We start from the raw sequence: 14992 nt of genomic DNA, 5'->3' as shown, positions 1-14992 counted from the left end.
GAAAACGGTATATACAGTACATATAAGATGAGTAATGCCAGATATGTAAATATTAAGTGACTAAGATACCATAGAATAGTATAGAATACAGAATATACATATGAGATGAGTAATGCAAGATATGTAAACATTATTAAGTGACTAAGATACCGTAGAATAGTATAGAATACAGTATATACATATGAGATGAGTAATGCCAGATATATAAACATTATTAAGGGACTAAGATACCGTAGAATAGTATAGAATACAGTATATACATATGAGATGAGTAATGCCAAATATGTAAACATTTGTGTGTTCCATTCCTTAAGTTAAAGTGGCCAGTGATTTCTAGTCTATGCCTCTAGTCTATGCCTCTAATGTCCTAGTGATGGCTGCTTGACAGTCTGATGGCCTTGAGATGAAAGCTGTTTATCAGTCTCTCGGTCCCAGCTTTGATGCACCTGTACTAACCTCGCCTTCTGGATGATAGCGGGGTGAACAGGCAGTGGCTCGGGTGGTTGTTGTCCTTGATTATATTTTTGGCCTTCCTGTGACATTGGGTGCTGTAGGTGTTCTGGAGGGAGGGTAGTTTGCCCTCGGTAATGCGTTGGGCAGATTCTCCCCTTTGGAGAGCCTTGCGGTTGCGGGCGGTGCAGTTGCCATACCAGGCGGTGATACAGCCCGACAGGATGCTTTCAATTGTGTATCTGTAAACTTTTGTCAGGGTTTTAGGTGACAAGCCACATTTCTTTAGCCTCTTGAGGCTGAAGAGGCTCTGTTGCGCATTCTTCACCACACTGTCTGTGTGGGTGGTCCATTTCAGTTTGTCAGTGATGTGTACGCCAAGGAACCTTCCACCTTCTCCACTGTGATCCTGTCTATGTAGATAGAGGGGTGCACTCTCTCCTGTTTCCTGAAGTCCACAATCATCTCCTTTGTTTTGTTGACGTTGAGTGGGAGGTTGTTTTCCAGGCACCACACTCCGAGAGCCCTAACCTCCTCCCTGTAGGCTGTCTCGTCATCGTTGGAAATCAAGCCTAGTACTGTTGTGTTGTCTGCAAACTTGATGATTGAGTTGGAGGCGTGCTTGGCCACGCAGTCATGGATGAACAGGGAGTACAGGAAGGTTCTGAGCAGACACCCTTGTGGGTCCCCAGTATTGAGGATCAGTGGAGTGGAGGTGATGTATCCTACCTTCAACACCTGGGGGCGGCCCATCAGGAAACCCAGGACCCAGTTGCACAGGGCGGGGTTCTGACCCAGGGCCTCGAGCATAATGATGAGCTTGGAGGGTACTATGGTATTGAATGCTAAGCTATAGTCAATAAACAGCATTCTTAGATAGGTATTCCTCTTGTCCAGATGGGATATGGCAGTGTGCAGAGTGATAGCAATTGCATCGTCTGTGGATCTATTGAGGTGGTAAGCAAATTGAGTCTAGGGTGGCAGGGAAGATAGAGTTGATATGATCCTTGACTAGTCTCTCAAAGCACTTCATGATGACAGAGGTGAGTGCTACGAGGCGATAGTCATTAAGTTCAGTTATCTTTGCCTTCTTGGGTACAGGAACAATGGTGGCCATCTTGAAGCATGTGGGGACAGCAGACTGGGATTGGGAGAGATTGAATATGCCCCTAAACACACCAGCCAGCTGGTCTGCGCATGCTCTGAGGACGTGGCTAGGGATGTGTTTTGGGGAAGGGGGATTGGGATTGGGGGGCAAGTGTTTAAATTTAGCAGAATAATAAGAGTCTGGTAGCAGCAGTTGTGATGTGTGTGTGTAGCATGAATGTATGTCAGAGGATGCGGGTGGGATGAGCTATAGGAGGACGGGTTCATTGTAACATAAAAATCAAAACACTGAGATTAACAAGGTATTATTTGGGGCTTGAATCTATCCTGCAATCTGTTGTACTGGAACTATTTTATTACAAGCAAGTACTGTATATTCATGACGTCATGCAATGATGATTGAGCAAGTCGGTCCGGGTGCATCCATCGTAAACAAGTCCAGTGAAGACAGTCTCCTGTCTTATGTTACTTAATGTTTCACCATCTGCAGCTCTGCATACTGTTGTGTCTGCTTCTTGATGACATCAAGCTTGGTTGATGAACTGCATCCTCATGGGCCTCGGTTTCATTGGTCAGCTCTGTGATCTCTCGTGTAGCAGCTGCCTGGGAGTGTTTGGAAAGGGTGTTTTCTAAAACAAGCTGTTTCCACGGCACATACTTGGCTGTAGGGTTAAAATGCATCATGCGCATCAACAGTATCTGACACCTCAAAGGCACTAAGTCAAGGTCATTACAGTTTATCAGTGGAATGTTTGTGTTTGTGATCACTCTGCAGTGTGAATGTATCTAGGCCATACAGATATCTGGTAAACTTCTCACATGCCCAGACTGCTGCGAGACACTCCTTTTCCATCTGTGCATAGTGCTTCTCTGCATCTGTGAGAGTCCCGGGGCAATACTATTCTGGCTTTAACTGTATCTGTAGTAGGACCTAGCCTAAGCCATAACTACTGGCATCTGCACTGACTATGGTAGGCTTTGTCATATCATATAATTCCAGTACAGGTGACTCTGTGATGAGTTGCTTTACCTTCCTAAAGGTGTCCTCCTGCACTGCACTCCATGTCCATGTAGCATCACTCTCGAGCAGGTTGTTGAATGGTTTGTTGACATCGGCTAGACCCGGTAGGTACATGCCTATGTAGTGAATCATACTCAGGATCCTTCTCAGATTAGACACATTACTTGGCGGCTACAACTGGGTGATGGCCTGGATCTTGGCCTCATCAGGTAAAATGCCATTCTCATCGATGCAGTGTCCTAGGTTGTTAAGCCGTTTCTGGCGCAGTAGACATTTGTCTGGGTTGAGCTTCAAACCTCCTATCTCCAGTGTGTATAGGGTTTTCTGGAGTCTCACCTCATGATCCTCTGGAGTGTCTGAGAAAATAAGTATATCATCCATGTACATGTCCACACCTTCTTGGTCCTTCAGGACCTCGGTCATCTCACGCTAGAAGATTTCTGGGGCACTAGTGATTCCAAATGGAAGTCTGTTAAATAGTACCTTCCAAAAGGCGTTATGAATGTGGTAAGCTTGGCACTCTCTCTGCATAGTGGAATCAGCCAGAAGCCACTTGCTGCATCTGAAAGAGACAACACCTTGGCACCAGCAAGCTTTGGCAGGATATCGTCTATGATGGGTAGAATGTATTTCTCCATTTTCATTGATTTGTTTAACCTTCTCAGGTACAGCGCATAACCCTCAGCTGGTCTTTGTTCTTCTTGGTACCAGGACCATAGGAGGATACCGCTCTGTAGCCTCCCCGAACGCTGTGATCACACCACTCGCTACCATGCGGTCAAGCTCCCTATTTCACTTTGGGGAGGATGGGCACTGACACACATCTGGCTGTGTTTACACTGTAGGGCACCGCATCATCTTTCAGGCTTATTTTGATTGGTCATCTTGTTGGGTGCAATAACCTTGTTGGGTGCAATAACCTTGTTGACCACACACGGAAGCGACAAACAACCAGGAAATGCCACAGCTTCCTTGCGGCATTCAGCATTCTTAGCAGCACACCTGTCCTCTTTAGCATGTGCCTTACCACATCTGAAGCATTTGCATCCTATCATGTTCACATTGTGTCTTTTGCTTTGGCCCCTTTGTTTTGTCCATGCCCGTTTCTGTGTCTCTGTTTTCCATTGTGCTACTTGCGTTTGTATGCTACTACATACTCTTCACTGAGTTGTGCACCATTAGCATTAGCCACTTGTTCGCTAATATCCTCCTTTACTTGCTCTGACTGCCTCACAAGCTCTACCGCTTTGTCAAGCATCAAGTCAGGCATTAATTGAAGCTCCTCTGGCAACTCCCTCTCTAATATCCCTATGACCAACCTGTCATGGACATTTTTGTTCTTGGCAGTGTCTAAAGCACAGGTATCAGCTAGCTCGTGTAGGCTTCTGATGTATTCCTTGGTGGGTTTTGCGGAATTTTGGGTGCACCGATGAGAACAGGCTCTTTCATGAATAGTGTTCACTTTGGGCACAAAATAATTGTCCAGTTTACCCATGACAATCTCAGAATCGTTCTGATCCTCAGAATACATGAATGTCTTGTTCAGCTTCTTTCCCCAGCGAATAAAGCAGAGTGCAAACCTGTTACTCTCCATCCTCTTTGTTTAGCTTAGTTGCTATCCTGTAACAATGAAATCATTGGCGCCATTCTGGCAGGTGTTCTTGGCGACCGAAGTCAAAGTTTTCTGGAGGTGGAAACTTCATTGATCATCTCCTGACAACATGTAGTGTTATGCGTTATATGAAGAATCTGAATGCGAATATCACTTTGGTTGACTTTAATGAAACAAGGAACACAGGAAACTGAGTGGCAGAGCTGCAGATGGTGGAACACTATGTGACAGTATGCAACCAAAGGGCCAGAAAAGGTAAACGCCTACTAGACCTACCGACAGAACCTCCCAACCTCACAAGGTCTAGTGTTGTATGGTAATAGAATAGTGGTGTCTCAAGACATGAGAACTGAGATGTTAAAGACACAATGGCCAGTGCCAGGAGCGAGCTAGAGGTAGTGTGTGGTGGCCTGGATTAACTAGTCAGTACATGCAAAGAGTGCCATGAGACCAAACCTACTCAGAGGGTGGAACCTCTGATCACCACTCCACTCCCCAGTCGCTCATGGGAAAGAGTAGCAGCTGACATACTGTACCAGTCAAAAGTTTGGACACTCGTACTCATTCAATGGTTTTTCTTTATTTTTTTACTATTTACTACATAATAGAATAATAGTGAATACATCAAAACTATGAAATAACACATATGGAATCATGTAGTAACCAAAAAAATGTTAAACAAATCAAAATATATTTTATATTTGAGATTCTTCAAAGTACTCACCATTTGCCTTGATGACAGCTTTGCACACTTTTGGCATTCTCTCAACCAGCTTCATTAGGTAATCACCTGGAATGCATTTCAATTAATAGGTGTGCATTGTTAAAAGTTAATTTGTGGAATTTATTTTCTTCTTAATGCGTTTGATCAGTTGTGTTCTGACAAGTTAGGGGTGGTATACAGAAGATAGCCCTATTTGGTAAAAGACCAAGTACATATTATGGCAAAAACAGCTCAAATAAGCAAAGAAAAATGACAGTCCATCATTGCTTTAAGACATGAAGGTCAGTCAATCCGGAAAAGTTTCAAATATAGAAAAACCCTTGAATGAGTAGGTGTGTCCAAACTTTTGACTGTATGTGAACTCAACAAGCAACACTACTTGGTAGTTGGGGACTGTTTCTCTAGATATATAGAAATAGTTTACCTCAAAGACATGTCAGGAGAAACTACAAGAGCTAAACTGAAGAACATCTTCGCCAGGTGGGGATGCCCAAATATTCTAATTACAGATAATGGTCCCCAGTTCTCAGGTAGACCTTTTACGCAATTCTCAAAGGACTATGATTTCAAACACATTACCACCAGCCCCCACTACTCCCAAGCAAATGGTGAAGCAGAGAGAACAGGACAGAGAGCCAAAGGGATCCTGAAACAGGCTGACCCATTCCTAGCTCTCATGACCTACAGAGCAATGACACCGCCAGCCACAGGTGTGAGCCCAGCACAGTTCATGCTTGGCAGACAGCTCTGCACCACGACACCTGAAACCCCTCCCCAGTGGTTCAGAGGGTGGAGAGAAACACCCAGAGTGTGACACGGAGTTGTACCTACCTGTTCCAGATGCCGACCCAACTCCTGTCACAGCACCACAGACTCCAGTGCACTTGACTTCTCGTGGCAGAGTTGTCAAACCACTTGACAGAGAGTATGTGCAGTAATTAACACACAGCCTGCATTATGAAGCAGAAGAACCTCACTGCAGCTGTGAAGGTGACTTGCAGTCCACCCAGCTCACCTTAGGGTAGAATATAGTTAGTGTTGAAGAAACAAGAGACTGACTGTTTTAAGGAAAGTTAAAAACAGAAAATTAGTTGATGTTTCATGAGTTGTTGAACTTTAAAGTCCGAAAAGTTTGTTTATGAAGTCATATGTTAAGGAGACAAAAGTTTATTACAGAGCGATGAACTATAAACAGTGTAAACATTTTAGAAACACGTCTTAAAAGACTAAAAGAAAGGGTGATGTGTTGGACTGGAGCAATTTTATTAAAGCACATGGCGCAAGGATATTCATGATGTCAAGGTGATTGGGCAAGTCGGTCCTGGTGCAGCCGTCGTAACAAGTCCAGTAAAGACAGTCTCCTGTGTTATGTTAGTTATTGTTTTGTTTAAGTCAACCAAAGTGATATTCGCCTCCGGATTCATCATATAGTGCATAACAGTACCTGCCTGGTTTGCAATTTCAACAAAAGGCCTACATTTGTCTGTGTTCTGTCTGGATTTTATCACAGATATGTCGGTTAATTTCTGTCTTGGACTATTTATCCAGTCCCTCAAGGGGACTAGGAATTTAGTGCCCTTAAATGTAGCTGCACACCCTGAGGTGCTAGTCTCTCTATACAGACGGGTTGGCTCCCACTATGTACCATTGATCCTAGGTCTGGGTTTCTGAGACTAAAGAAGTGCCTATATTAAAGTAAGTGAATTGAAGCGGTGAACTTATTGGTCCGTTTGAATTCATTGTTTTGTGTGCTCTGATTGGTTGCAGGTGTGACTTGGCGAATGCACCTCCACCTGTTTCCTACAAAAAGGTGGTGCAGTTTGTTCTCCGTAATGAAACTATCTAGTGGTGTTTTATTTACTTGGTATTTGAAGCCAGCACGCAACATTCTTTTAAATTATTGGGTTGTTTTTCATGTTTGCCGCTCTAGGTAAACCAAAATACTTTAAAGTACTACTTAAGTATTTGGGGGGGGGGGCTATATGTAGGCTACTTTTCTTTACTATTTATATTTTTTACAACTTTTACTTTTACTCCACTACATTCCTAAGGAAAATATATACTTTTTACTCAAATACATTTTCCCTGAAATCCAAATGTACCAACCTGGACCCAGGGGTAGACGTAAAATAGTTAATGTAAATCCGGGAGACTGTAAGGACAGACGGTGGAAGACGAGAAGCAAGTACAGGGAGTGAATATTTAATAAATAACCGACATGAAACAAAACAAGAACATCATCTGGACAGGGGGAACAAAACAAAAATAATGCTGACACGGGGAATAGACAGATATAGGGGAGGCAATCAATAAGTTATGGAGTCCAGGTGAGTCCAATGAAGTGCTGATGCACGTAACAATGGTGACTGGCGCCCTTTGAGAACCAGAGAGGGGGAGCGGAAGCAGGCGTGACAGAGACTCCAATTAGTATGATATGTTATGTTTCATATGGTATGTATTCATTTGTAGATTTCCATCATCCATTTTGTATGATATGTTCTGAATTACAATTTGTACAATATGTTCATAATTTGCAAAACGTATGATATATTACAAATTCCAATTTGTTGTGGCTAACGTTAGCTAGGTGGCTAACGCTAATGTTAGTGAAGTGCCAAACATTAACTAGGCAAGGGGTTAGGGTTAAGGTTAGGGTTATGAGTTAGGTTTAAAAATATATATATATTTCACCTTTATTTAACCAGGTAGGCCATTTGAGAACAAGTTCTTATTTACAAGATAAAGCAAAGCAGTGCGACAAAAACAACAACACTGAGTTACACATGGGATAAACAAACGTACAGTCAATAACGCAATAGAAAAATCTGTATACAGTGTGTGTAAATGAAGTAAGGAGGTAAAGCAATAAATAGGCAATAGAGGCGTAATTAGTAGTAAGTAATTGCAATTTAGCAATTTACACTGCAGTGATATATGTGCAGATGAGGATGTGCAAGTAGAAATACTGGTGTGCAAAAGAGTAGAAAAACAAAAACAAATATGGGGATGAGGTAGGTAGTTGGTTGGATGGGCTATTTACAGATGGGCTGTGTACAGCTGCAGCGATCGGTAAGCTGCTCTGACAGCTTACGCTTAAAGTTAGTGAGGGAGATATAAGTCTCCAACTTCAGTGATTTTTGCAATTCGTTCTAGTCATTGGCAGCCGAAAACTGGAAGGAAAGGCGGTGGCCAAAAGATGGTGTTGGTTTTGGGGATGACCAGTGAAATATACCTGCTGGAGCGCGTGCTACGAGTGGGTGTTGCTTTGGTGACCAGTGAGCTGAGATAAGGTGGAACTTTACCTAGCAAAGACTTATAGACAACCTGGAGCCAGTGGGTTTGGCGACGAATATGTAGCGAGGACCAGCCAACGAGAGCATACAGGTCGCAGTGGTGGGTAGTATATGGGGCTTTGGTGACAAAACGGTTGGCACTGTGATAGACTGCATCCAATTAGCTGAGTAGAGTGTTGAAGGCCATTTTGTAAATGACATTGCCGAAGTCAAGGATTGGTAGGATAGTCAGTTTTACGAGGGTATGTTTGGCAGCATGAGTGAAGGAGGCTTTGTTGCGATATAGGAAGCCGATTCTAGATTTAATTTTGGATTGGAGATGCTTAGTCTGCAGTCTGGAAGGAGAGTTTACAGTCTAGCCAGACACCTAGGTATTTATAGTTGTCCACATATTCTAAGTCAGAACCGTCCAGAGTAGTTATGCTAGTTGGGCGGGCGGGTATAGGCAGCGATCGGTTGAAGAGCATGCATTTTGTTTTATTAGCATTTAAGAGCAATTGAAGGCCATGGAAGGAGTGTTGTATGGCGTTGAAGCTCGTTTGGAGGTTTGTTAACACAGTGTCCAAAGAAGGGCCAGAAGTATACAAAATGGTGTTGTCTGCGTAGAGGTGGATCAAAGAATCACCCGCAGCAACAGCGACATCATTGATAAATACAGAGGAAAGAGTCCGCCCGAGAATTGAACCCTGTGACACCCCCATAGAGACTGCCAGAGGTTCGGACAACAGGCCCTCCGATTTCACACTCTGGCAGTCATTAGAGAAACCAAGTCTGTTGAGTCTGCCGATAAGAATACGGTGATTGACAGAGTCGAAAGCCTTAGCCAGGTCGATGAAGACGGCTGCACAGTAATGTCTTTTATCAATGGCGGTTATGACATCGTTAAGGACCTTGAGCATGGCTGAGGTGCACTCGTGACCTGCTCGGAAACCGGAATACATAGCGGAGAAGGAACGGTGGGATTCGAAATGGTCGGTGATCTGTTTGTTCACTTGGCTTTAAAATACGTTAGAAAGGCAGGGCAGGATGGATATAGGTCGGTAACAGTTTAGGTCTAGAGTGTCACCCCCTTTGAAGAGGGGGATGACCGCGGCAGCTTTCCAATCTTTAGGGATCTCGGACAATACGAAAGAGAGGTTGAACAGACTGGTAATAGGGGTTGCAACAATTGCGGGAGATACATTTAGAAAGAGAGGGTCCAGATCGTCTAGCCCAGCTGATTTGTACGGGTCCAGGTTTTGCAGCTATTTCAGAACATCTGCTATCTGGATTTGGGTGAAGGAGAAGCTGGGGAGGCGTGGGCAAGTAGCTGCGGGGGTGCGGAGCTGTTGGTCGGGGTTGGGGTAGCCAGGAGGAAAGCATGGCCAGCGGTAGAGAAATGCTTATTGAAATTATTTATCATGTGATTAATTATGACTTCCAAGTGATATAGGCTAAGTATCTCTGTTTTGCAGATGGCTCGCCAGCCTCTTAGGACCAGGGTAGCAGTGATGCTGACTCGTGGGCCTACTGTAATGTAAACTTGTCAGTGCAATTTACAACAGGCTGTTCTTACTCTTTACCAGCAGAGGGGGTAATGAACTCAGGTTTGGAATACATTTCAATGCGTTGATTCACTAGGGCTGCGTTTAGACAGTCAGCCCAATTCTGATCTTTTTTTCCTCACTAATTGGTCTTTTAACCAATCACATTTGATCTTTTCATTTCAGATATTTTTCAAAGCTGATCTGATTGGTCAAAAGACCAATTAGTGAAGCAAAAGATCAGAATTGGGATGCCTGTATAAACGCAGGCCACAAGGCATCGACACACATAGCAGGGCTCTCCAACCTTGTTCCCGGGGAGCTACCCTCCTCTACGTTTTATCTCCAACCCCAGTTGTAACTAACCCGATTAATCTTATCAACTAGATGATTAGTAGAATCAGGTGCGCTAATTAGGGTTGGAGTGAAAACCTATAGGATGATAGCTCTCCAGGAACAGGGTTGGAGAGCCCTGCATTATAGGCTACCCACAGAGGTGGTCGAATTTATAGAATATTGTATTATTGACTCATGTTGTTCTAACCATTAAGGATCAACTATAGCGCAACGTTAAATCAACCCAAGATTAAAAAACATTTTTTGTTCCCATGAAAACGTCATAATCCTGATTGGCCTCATAATCCGCGAGTCTAGTTTTTCAAAACAACATTGGTCCTAATGTTAACTTCCTGAAAAAAAGGTTAAGATAGCTAATTATATTGGGAAACAGATTCCACAAGTCACTATACAGTCTCCATCAAGATGAGGCAAACACTCACTAATAGTTGAGTTAATAATAATATTCAAGATCAATCAAATGGCATAACCCTTTAATCCTATAGGGCTAGGCCTATATTTCAACTGTCGGCTATTTAAAAGCGCAATGTGCTTTTTGTGACACGTCTAAAGCTAGGAGGATTACAGACTCATCATAAGGAGTTTTTAATAAAACTGTTTCATTATCCAGACTTTCTTGCTCATCCTCATTCCGTCTCTACATTATTTAAACTTAGTAACGTATTATTGCATGCTCCGCTATAACTTTATTAGCCTTGTGCCCTAATGAAGAACACAGCCGATGATGTGATGTACTGTCCGAACAGCACAGACAAATTGGAGTAGGCGTTACCTCTGAACGTCTGACTTCCTCACTTCGCGGCTCAAGGGCAATCAAAGGGTCCGGACTCGTTTTCCGAGACAGGTTACAGAATCTCACCGACGCTTCTTGCGGTAAACCGTCGCGCGTAAAGTTGTTATAGACTACTTGGACTAAATCAACAGCTTTGTGGACAACGACTTTCTGCACGGAGCATATTAAATCATTTATTTTGAGTCTATTTACTGGAAAGTGCAATAAAATATAAATGGTCAACTCAGAACCGTAAAAATATGCCCAATAATGAGTTGGGTTAACAACTGGTAGAATACGCGCGTTTTTTCGAATCATTGGGTGCACCTTGCATTAACAAAACAAATGATATCTTCGAAATAATTATAACACTTTTCAAATAAGGTATTCGGATTGTTTGGAATTGTGTAAAGAGTGTTCGACATGGCCTTATCTCTTCCAGTGGATGGAAATGCCCAAATTAGTTGAAATAGACTGGGGGACGCAATGCTGTAAATAAAGGAGATTCACATGTAAGTAGACAATTTTCATCTACCTTTGCTGTCCAGTGCCGGTTCCTAACCTCAACAAAATATGTCATTAGATTCCTACTGGCCCTACGCTTTTTCTTTAACTAAACATAGCCCATTTAACATGTACAATTCAGCTAAATTGTAGGCTATGGTTCACAAAATAGGCGTCTATTGATTTACGTTGACTGTTAGACTAATTTTAACCTTTCGAGGGGCCAATAGGGTATTTCATATTTTCAAATAGGCTAATGAATATCATATATGGGATATAATTCATGGAAATTATACTTAGGCTACGATAATTTAGCTTTTTCATTACAGTTTAAGACTTAAATACATATGTTGCGTTGTTTAAAAAAAATCATTTTACACAGTTGACTTGGCATATGAAGTGGTGAAACAACTTGTGCTTCCATTTACGATTTAAAGATTATAGGCTTGGCTACTAGTTGTTTAAGTTGTAATAATGTTAATTTGGGAAAGGGTTTTCGAAAATGCGCAACCCTTAATGCTTTGAATATGTTGTTAGGAAATCACCGTGGTGCGAGCACGGGGGATTAGTTTCCCCACTTGGTAATCATGTTTAGAAGCACTCTTTGGTTGATTACATGGGTTGAAATGATAATGGAACAACAGTAGAACAAAAGGTTCAAGTCTTCAAAGCGATGACGGTGTCGTGGTTTTTCTGTTCAAATTTGGCACAAAAAAATTGGTTGGGATTTGTGTTGGTTAGTGTTACACTTGTCCTTTGTCTTTATGTGATCCAAAGAGTGATTCCAATTTATATATAGGTTACAGGATTAAAACACGTTTTAACATCAGATAACATCAACTAAGAGCGGCATTGGATACACCGCCAAGACAATTTATAATAAAGGACAACAGGTGTCTGCAGGCTATGCCTCGCATGCCAGGGTAGCCTAGATCTGAGAGTGCCATCGCAGTTCAAAAGCCGTGAAACTGAGATGTTTGTTCAATGTACCAGCGAGCTGTTCTCCCGAATAACTGACCTTTCGAGGTGTATGTAGTTGGCTAAGTAGACGCGGAAGCTGTCGCGCGGTGGTTTTCCTGGCGACGCGAACCGCTGTGCTCTTGTCCAAGGTCCTGAAAGTCAAGACAATTAACGGGGGATTCGGTTAAAGTCGAATCTCGTACTAGGTTAAAACCCTTTAAAGCTTGAATGTTGTTTTACCTACTGTACTAAATCATTTGCTTCAACAGCTGCAAAATAACAGAGTTTAATCAGGACAAAAATAATAGAAATACAATAACTGATTAATGTTAAAAACATAATTATATATAGATATGAATATATATTTAAAAACATGAATAAGATATAGGCTAGTATATATATATAAATATATATATATATATATATATATATATATATATATATATATATATATATATATATATATGTGTGTGTGTGTGTGTATATATATGTGTGTATACATATATATATATATATATATATATACATATATATATAAAAGTATATATATGTGTGTATACATATATATATATATACACACAAAAGTATGTGGACACCCCTTCAAATGAGTGGATTCCTCATAGACAAATATTGGCAGTAGAATTGCCTTACTGAAGAGCTCAGTGACTTTCAAAGTGGCACCCTCATAGGATGCCAGTTTTCCAACAATCAGTTTGTCAAATATCTGCCCTGCTAGAACTGTCCCTGTCAACTGTAAGTGCTGTTATTGTAAAGTGGAAATGTCTAGGAGCAACAACGGCTCAGCCACGAAATGCTAGGCCACACAAGCTCACAGAATGGGACCGCTGAAGTGCGTAGCGCATAAAAATCGTGTGTCCTAGGTTGCAACATTCACTACTGAGTTTCAAACTGCCTCTGGAACCAACATCAGCACAAGAACTGTTCGTCAGGAGCTTCTTGAAATGGGTTTCCATGGATGACCAGCCGCACATAAACCTAAGATCACCATGCACAATGCCAAGCATTGGCTGGAGTGGTGTAAAACTCACCACCATTGGACTCTGGAGCAGTGGAAACGCATTCTCTGAAGAGATTAATCACGCTTCACCATATGGCAGTTCGAAGGATGAATCTGGGTTTGGCAGATGCCAGGAGAAGGCTACCTGCCCCAAAGCATAGTGCCAACTGAAGTTTGGTATGGGAGGAATAATGATCTGGGGCTATTTTTCATGGTTCGGGCTCGGCCCTTTAGTTCCAGTGAAGGGAAATCTTAACGCTACAGCATACAATGACATTCTAGACAATTCTGTGCTTCCAACTTTGTGGCAACAGTTTAGGGAAGGCCCTTTCCTATTTCAGCATGACAATGCCCTCGTGCACAAACGAGGTCCATACAGAAATTGTTTGTCAAGATCAGTGTGGAAGAACATGTTTGGCCTGCACAGAGCCCTGACTTCAACCACATCGAACACCTTTGGGATGAATTGGAACACCGACTGTGAGCCAGGGATAATCGCCCAACATCAGTGCCCGACCTCACTAAGGCTATTGTAGCTGAATGGAAGAAAGTCCCCGCAGCAATGTTCCAACATCTAGTGGAAAGCCTTCCCAGAAGAGTGGAGGCTATTAAAGCAGCGAAGGGGCGACCATGTTCACCATATTTAGTTGGTGAAAATAGCACATAATGACTCAGCACTTATGTAAGACATTTAAACATTAAAACAGAAATGTGCAACATGTTTGGATTTGCTATGTCCAGAGCATTCTCCACTAAGGTGATATCATACCACACATCAGATCGATGTTATGGCTGAAGCTTTTGCTTGTATTCCTCCAAACCCACACCATGTTCCCCTATGTCAGGTATCCAGAAATGGAGCCTCTGACTGTGCTATGAGGGGGTTTGTTGGTTATATAAAATACCAGGCTCATGCATGCTTGCTATGGGGTTGCGCATGATTAACAGCCTTTGTATTTGCATAAAACTGTCAAAACATCATCAACGCCTTTGGCAAGACATCCACAACTCACGCTGCCTCACTTGCCTGTTTGTGTGTATATATAGAGAGATAGTTATGAATTCATAGTTATGAGTCTAAGCAAAAGCTTTTCTCAGTTGAAGTCTTGTTATTATCAGCAATAGGCGCATCTGGAATGTTCTCTCAACTTGTGTGTTCTTATCGACCCCCAGCATTGTGAGAGGGAAAGAAATGAGGGCAAATGCATTCTCATACTCCAATTTCATTGTTATTTAACACTACAAATGGAAAGGATGTCACTTATAAGTTTTGTATCTTGTTTGTCTAAAGCCTACACAAGGGCTATAGCCTATGGGGAGGATTCATCCGAGGTTTCATCAGGGTCCCTATTGTTGTTTTTCCAAACGCTTCAGTGTGCCATGCTATAAATGTGGCGACACAAAGGAGTCCAGTCAATCACAGAATGGGCATGTCCACGTTACATCTCCCAGTCATAGCATCTCTGAAAATGTATGTAAATATAACCTGCTCAAAGGTCTTTTACCAAGCTTGATACCTTGAGGTATCCACAATTTCCCTTTTTTGGGGTAATGTCATTTTTTAAGAGAGTGTCATTACAATTATAATCAAATCTTGTATAATTACAGAAAATGAAAAGGACTGTTGGTACAGTAGGCCTACATTCCAAGA

At 42.2% G+C, this 14992-nt stretch overlaps 1 protein-coding gene across 2 annotated transcripts in view; it reads left to right on the top strand.

The window, feature by feature from the left end:
* The first annotated feature begins 10946 nt into the window (after positions 1 to 10946).
* Positions 10947 to 14992, top strand: part of LOC112232686 (sodium channel protein type 4 subunit alpha-like) — a 216767-nt gene continuing 212721 nt past the window's right edge. For both annotated transcript variants that reach the window (XM_042298800.1, XM_042298799.1), the window contains exon 1: positions 10947 to 11371. The gene's annotated coding sequence lies outside the window, so the exon portion shown is untranslated. The remainder of the gene's footprint in view (positions 11372 to 14992) is intronic.

The sequence above is a fragment of the Oncorhynchus tshawytscha genome, linkage group LG16 (assembly GCF_018296145.1).
Source record: "Oncorhynchus tshawytscha isolate Ot180627B linkage group LG16, Otsh_v2.0, whole genome shotgun sequence".
NCBI lineage: Eukaryota > Metazoa > Chordata > Actinopteri > Salmoniformes > Salmonidae > Oncorhynchus > Oncorhynchus tshawytscha.
The sequence above is the reverse complement of the archived record's forward strand: the minus strand, read 5'-3'. Positions and strand labels throughout refer to the sequence as shown.